Source organism: Anoplolepis gracilipes, chromosome 7, assembly GCF_047496725.1.
Source record: "Anoplolepis gracilipes chromosome 7, ASM4749672v1, whole genome shotgun sequence".
Lineage (NCBI taxonomy): Eukaryota > Metazoa > Arthropoda > Insecta > Hymenoptera > Formicidae > Anoplolepis > Anoplolepis gracilipes.
This window is the reverse complement of record NC_132976.1, coordinates 7,549,111-7,555,132: the sequence shown is the minus strand read 5'-3', so window position 1 is coordinate 7,555,132 and position 6,022 is coordinate 7,549,111. Positions and strand designations below refer to the sequence as shown.

The 6,022-nt window shown below is 32.9% G+C and overlaps 1 protein-coding gene across 7 annotated transcripts in view; it reads right to left on the bottom strand.

Annotated features, from left to right (window-relative positions):
* Window positions 1-6,022, bottom strand: part of Dpr12 (defective proboscis extension response 12) — a 253,352-nt gene that overhangs the window by 12,330 nt on the left and 235,000 nt on the right. The window lies entirely within an intron of this gene.

Sequence of the window (6,022 nt, the reverse complement as noted above, 5' to 3'; positions counted from 1 at the left end):
CGATGTAATTTAGGTTCACCGCCCCGCACGGTATGATATTATTTGAATGCAATCAAGTTTCAATAATAATAACAACATACATATATTTAATACGAATTTCGATTAATTTTACAAATGAAATATTTCCAGCCGTTTATTTCCATTTTCCTCATTTCATTTGTTTTCATATTTTGCAATGTATATCTTCATTGGTTGTTGCGATCAGCATTGAACGAATTTATGAAAGAATTTAAAAAATGTCAATGATGATACATACAAACATATTTTTTTTTTTTTTTATTATAAATAAAATAAAATGCTGCACCTTTGTAGATAAAGGAAGGATTGCATTTTTTTCTAGTGCTCGCTTTGCATTCAAGCACCGATTTAAGCGGTGTCAAGTAACGATGGTTGCGGTTTTTACCCGATAAAGCCTCTTTTTTAGTGTAACGTAACACTGTTTGCGTTAAAGACCGCCGTTGTAACGTGGATTCTTCTTTCGCTTGGATTAGCGACCGTGGAAGATTCGAAATAAATTCCGGGCGTAGATTTCCATTATAATTTCCAATTGAAATTGTGGACTCCTACGGACTCGCCCGGCGCGTTGCATACAAAATTACTTCCAGCACTCTGACGCATCGTGCCGGCGCCGGCGTTGTATTCGGTGAAACTGCACAGAATGTGCTGTGGATTACTGAGCTAATTACTGTCGTAGTTACTCACACTGTGCGTCGTAGCTCTAGCCCGAGGAATAATTAATGTTGATAATATATATTATACATATATATTCGCGTATTATAAATTGCATTATATATACGATATAACTTGCTAGTATTAATTTGTCGTTACGGATTAAAGATAGGTAATCGATAGGTATGTCATTAGTATTCATACGAAGGTATTATATTGATAAACCTTTCCATTTTCGCTCTTATCGTATATGCAATAAGAAATTAAATACAATTATACATTTAATAGTGACGTAATAGTGATATAATATATTGAAATAAACGTTATGTGCACTTTATTGATTTACTTTTTATAGAGAAAGCTATAAAATTAATTTCTCAATTTAAAGCTGCTAACACACTGCATGTAATTTGATTGGTTCAATTAAATTACAATCGAATCTAGAGGATAATTTTAAGACAATTCTAATTGATATGACTAAAGTACCTATTTTTATTCAATTATGTCATTTCTATAATAATGTTTTAGTGTTAAATTATGTCTCTTTCAATAATCGAACAAATGTTGTCAAAAAGCATTTGCGGAAATACTTAATAAATATTGAAGATGAGAGATGCGAAAATAAGAATCAATCAATGATCGAAGACAAAGCGACTTAATATTGTTCTTCACAAAATTCTTGATGGAAAAATATTTACTTTATCAAAAACTATTATCTGTGAGCAACTTGATATTAATATGTATGTTATGCGTTATGTTATGTTATGCGTTAGCAGACTTTTTGCTCTGTGCCAAATTTTCCCTATAACATTTATTATTTGAAAATACATAATATAACGATTAAATCAATTTCTTCAATAAAATATATTGACTTATTGGTAAATAGCTAACAATAAGTCAGAATATATTGAAGTAGGTTACAATATGTAAAACATACAAATTGTGGTCCGACTACAAAAAGTGTGTCACCGAACAAAACTTTTTGTTGATATACATCCAAGTTTAGTAGTTTGCTCCAGAATTTTAATTTAAACTAAACGATTCAGTTGGGAAAATATGTTTTAATCTAATGGTGCATATTTAAAAGTCACGATAAATGACGATGAATTTTTTCTAAAATTTTCTCTAAAGAAAAATCAGTTTCAAATTACACAGAGAATTTATCATTAAGGACGGGATTGTGGTACCGTATTATACCGTATAAGGTTTCCGGAAACCGTATTATATTACTTTAATTATATTAAGAGAATGAATTTTCGTGCAAGTAAAAATTCTATAATTTATAGTATTATATTCATTTTTATATCACTGATAAATATCATATATTTTTTTTGCAAAATATATTCATTTCTCTTTTCAGCTAACAAACGAATTTCTTCGATTTGACTATTTTCTTTGTGTCATCGAACCAGGACACGAGATACGTGCACGCGTTACCCCATTATGCAATTTGCGTGTCCGTTATAACACGAGCATTCATTTGCGGCTAATTAACGGCCAATGTTTGCGTCGACTTGCAGCTCTGGCCTGAAAGATCATCATGATTTCTCCTTTCATGCGAAATACAGGCCAATGTAAACAGTGCGCTTTCATCTATATCGATTTACAAAAGATGCTTGTCATTTGCGTTTATTTCCGAAAATGTATTTCGTATCGTCATAATATTAAAAGATATATACCGCGTTTATATATCACGATTATTCGTACTAAAGAAACAAATGTTATGCAAATCCGTGCTGTACGAAAAATGTTTCTCTCCATCTGTTATATAAAATATATATATATATATATATATATATATACATTTTTTTATAAATATACATGAAATTAATAGTGCTTTTTATTTAGATATGGTAAGCTTATCTTTTTTACCCTTGTTTATATGTAAAGCAAATATTGAGATAATATGATATACAGATGCAAAAACAATTTATTTACTATTTCGAGTAAAAAAATGAAGAAAATATAAAGTGGAATTATAACTGATAAAAATTGATAAGTTGAGGAAAAATATTAAAAAAATAATTTTTGTGTCATAAATTTACACGAATTAAATAAATACATCAATTATTTGATTTCAATTTGAAAATAAGATTTTGTAAGCTGTAAAACATACATAGACAGTGTTTAAAGAACGGCGGTGAAAAAGTAAAATACCTTTGAGAAGATAAAGAAATTAAAACGTTTGAGCTTAAAGCGACGTCATGTTTTTTTTTTCGCACGTCTATGTCTAGCTGCGAGTAGATTTATTCGAAGCTATTGATCGTGTACTATCTTTTATTTCGTATCCTGAATGTGAGGAGTGTGGGGACCACTTCCGCTGATTAAACTTCCGCGGTTAATTAACCACAGGCCGATATTTGCTCCGGTTTTGCGCCAATCCTGGAAAGACCGTGATGATGTTTCCTCTCAAATAGAACCATAGTGACCTGCCGTTAAACGGAGTTATTCCCCATACTCGTCAAACCGCAAATACGAGCTACTCGACTAGGGTGGTTAACGCCGTAAACATCGTTATGTTTCGCTTGCGGCCGACCAATATGTCTTTTGTTCTTTTATATTTTCACATTCTGCTTTAACGAATTTATCTTGACGGTGAGAAAAAAAAATTCTCATGTGGCATGATATTAACACGCCGTAATATCAAAGTATGTTTATCGCAGTTCTAAACAATTTTTGCTCTCTCGACGGGGTTCGAAATCCCAGAAAATATAGAATTTTACGATTTCTTTTATACGCATTATTTCTTTTACGTAGAGGGAATATAAAACTTGCTTCTTATTGTTAGTTAATGCAGATAAAATATCATAACTCGGGAGAACTTTCTGAATATTTTTCTGAAGAAGATAAATTATACCAAAAAGATTTTATTTATAATACATGTAGTTGTTTTATAAATTATTTTTTTATGTGTCATAACTTCGCGACCAAACTGACTTCGTTCTTGACTAACAATGATGGAGCTCGACTCATCTACCAGAGCTGATAGTATTGATTGCGGAAATTGAATAGCTCTCAGTCCTGAATAAGATTCTGCACAAACTTTGTCAATTAAATCGAAGTGCATTCAAACATTTACAGAATACGTGAATTGATTGCGAGATCTAATGACCTCCTCATATATTTATCAGATGCTTTTAAATGCTTCTTAATTTGTTTCTAAATATCTGTAAATCATATTTCTAGAAACTGTCGATAAGATTATGAAATATTTGTACATACACTTAATTCTGTACATATTTATTATCTAATTTATATACAAAACTCTATAAGAATATATATATATATATATATATATTCTTAAAAAATATATATATATATTCTTATAGAGTTTTGTATATAAATTAGATAATAAATATGTACAGAATTAAGTGTATGTACAAATATTTCATAATCTTATCGACAGTTTCTAGAAATATGATTTACAGATATTTAGAAACAAATTAAGAAGATTATATATAATATATAAGAAAAGATGTATACAACAAAAATTATATAATTTTATATTTATCTTTTTTAAATTTAATTATTTCTATATTATGTATTAGAAATTTCCAATTAATCATATCAACAAATTGCGAGAGAACGATGATCGGACTGTATCAAAAATAATTTTAAGTATTCACTGAGTCGCGTAGTATGTTCATAAAAGTAACACGATGCTTCGGATGCATGATCCAGAATCTACGTGAGAATCGTGATTTGGGTCAGAGTGCATTTCAGCATTTACGGCCTACGTGCATCGGTTATAAAGACGCTCTCAAAACCTAATGACAAACAGCTGGCACAACCCAGGAGGATTTAATGTTCCGATCGCCTCGTAGCGAGAACCGTTTAATAAGAATTTTCCCATTGGCTCATAAATTTTTCATGATAAAACGAAACGGCTCTATCAACTAAAAGAATGAAGATGGATAAATATTATCCGTCTGCGGATATGATTGTCTTCTTTTTTTACTTTATAAGCAAACTCTTGAGGAAAGATTTTATTTTGCATTTTGCAAGAGACCAGATTTATCTTCCCGTTATATTAAAATTTTCGGTTCTCAAAATACAATATATATATATAAAAGGTGAGTGAAAAAAAAAAAATATATATATATATATATATTGTATATATATATTTTTTTTTTCACTCACCTTTTCAATCCTTTATTCTTAATTGAGTTACCTTTATTAATTTCCACACTGTTCGTAAACTTGCGCTCGTAAAACTTAATCAGCATGCGAGAGAGACGTATTCATATAAAAATTGGACAGGGCTACTCGCTACGTTTATGACGCTTTTACTGTCCGAATAACTATTACACCCGTTGCCGTAGAAATTCTGACGACAAAGTGGGCCATTCGTACGTGCTATAATTGGCGCAAAAGCGCCAAATAAGAGTTTACGAGCAATTCTGGCGGTTAGTCGGGAGAAGACAAAGGTCGCAATATATGCGCGTTAGAATGCAAACATCCGTTTACGACCTGATTAAAACCAGTTTAGCGAGACCAGCACCAGCCGGATTTTCCGGCCAGTGCTTCATCGTCGAAATCGAAAGCTCGCTTAAACGCGCGTCGTTTTCCACGACGCAGGATGGTGCGTTATCGCGCACCTTTAATGAGATTGCCATCTAGTATCACCGCGCTAAGCCAATTTACCCTGGGCGTTGCACGACGCTTAGATAATTTATCGCGACACGAAGACTTCATCCCTTCCGCATCCCTCCGCAAGCTCGCGGAATTTGCTGGATAAAGCGGCTGTCTCAAGTTCTGCAATATTCATTAAGGATTTTGCGGCGTTTCCCTCCGTACTAACGGGTCAGAATAACGAAGAACGGATGAAACAGCGCGTTAACCAGCCCAGAAATAACCAACCGGCAGTTACGACGATCTATCATTAAAGCTGCGCGCGCCATCAAGCAACGCAATAATTTCGCGGGGAATATTTAGAAACATAATTGTACCGCCCGTACTAACTGCAGCCGAATAGTTTATACTTGAGAGAAGCTGCATCGCTATGAATTCGTCATTATTAGCTAAAAGCATCCGGGGAAACCATCTCTCTTCCCGTGATGACAGGGTTAAAAATCTCGGTCAAAAGACAATGTCATCAACGTGCACTGCGGCTCACAGAGAGATTTCATCTCATTATCTCTCGTATGCGTAATAATTAATTCTCTATCTTGTGCGCCGCGAGCGAGAGCGAAGCAGATATATACATATATATGTTGATGTTACGCGCGCTTCTCGCTACGCGATGCGATGAGAGACACACATGTTAAACGGCCGCGCGTAATTTTCAACATGAATTTTGCGAAGAGAATTCTGTATTCCGTATGAGAATTAAAAAATCCACTCAAGCAAAGAA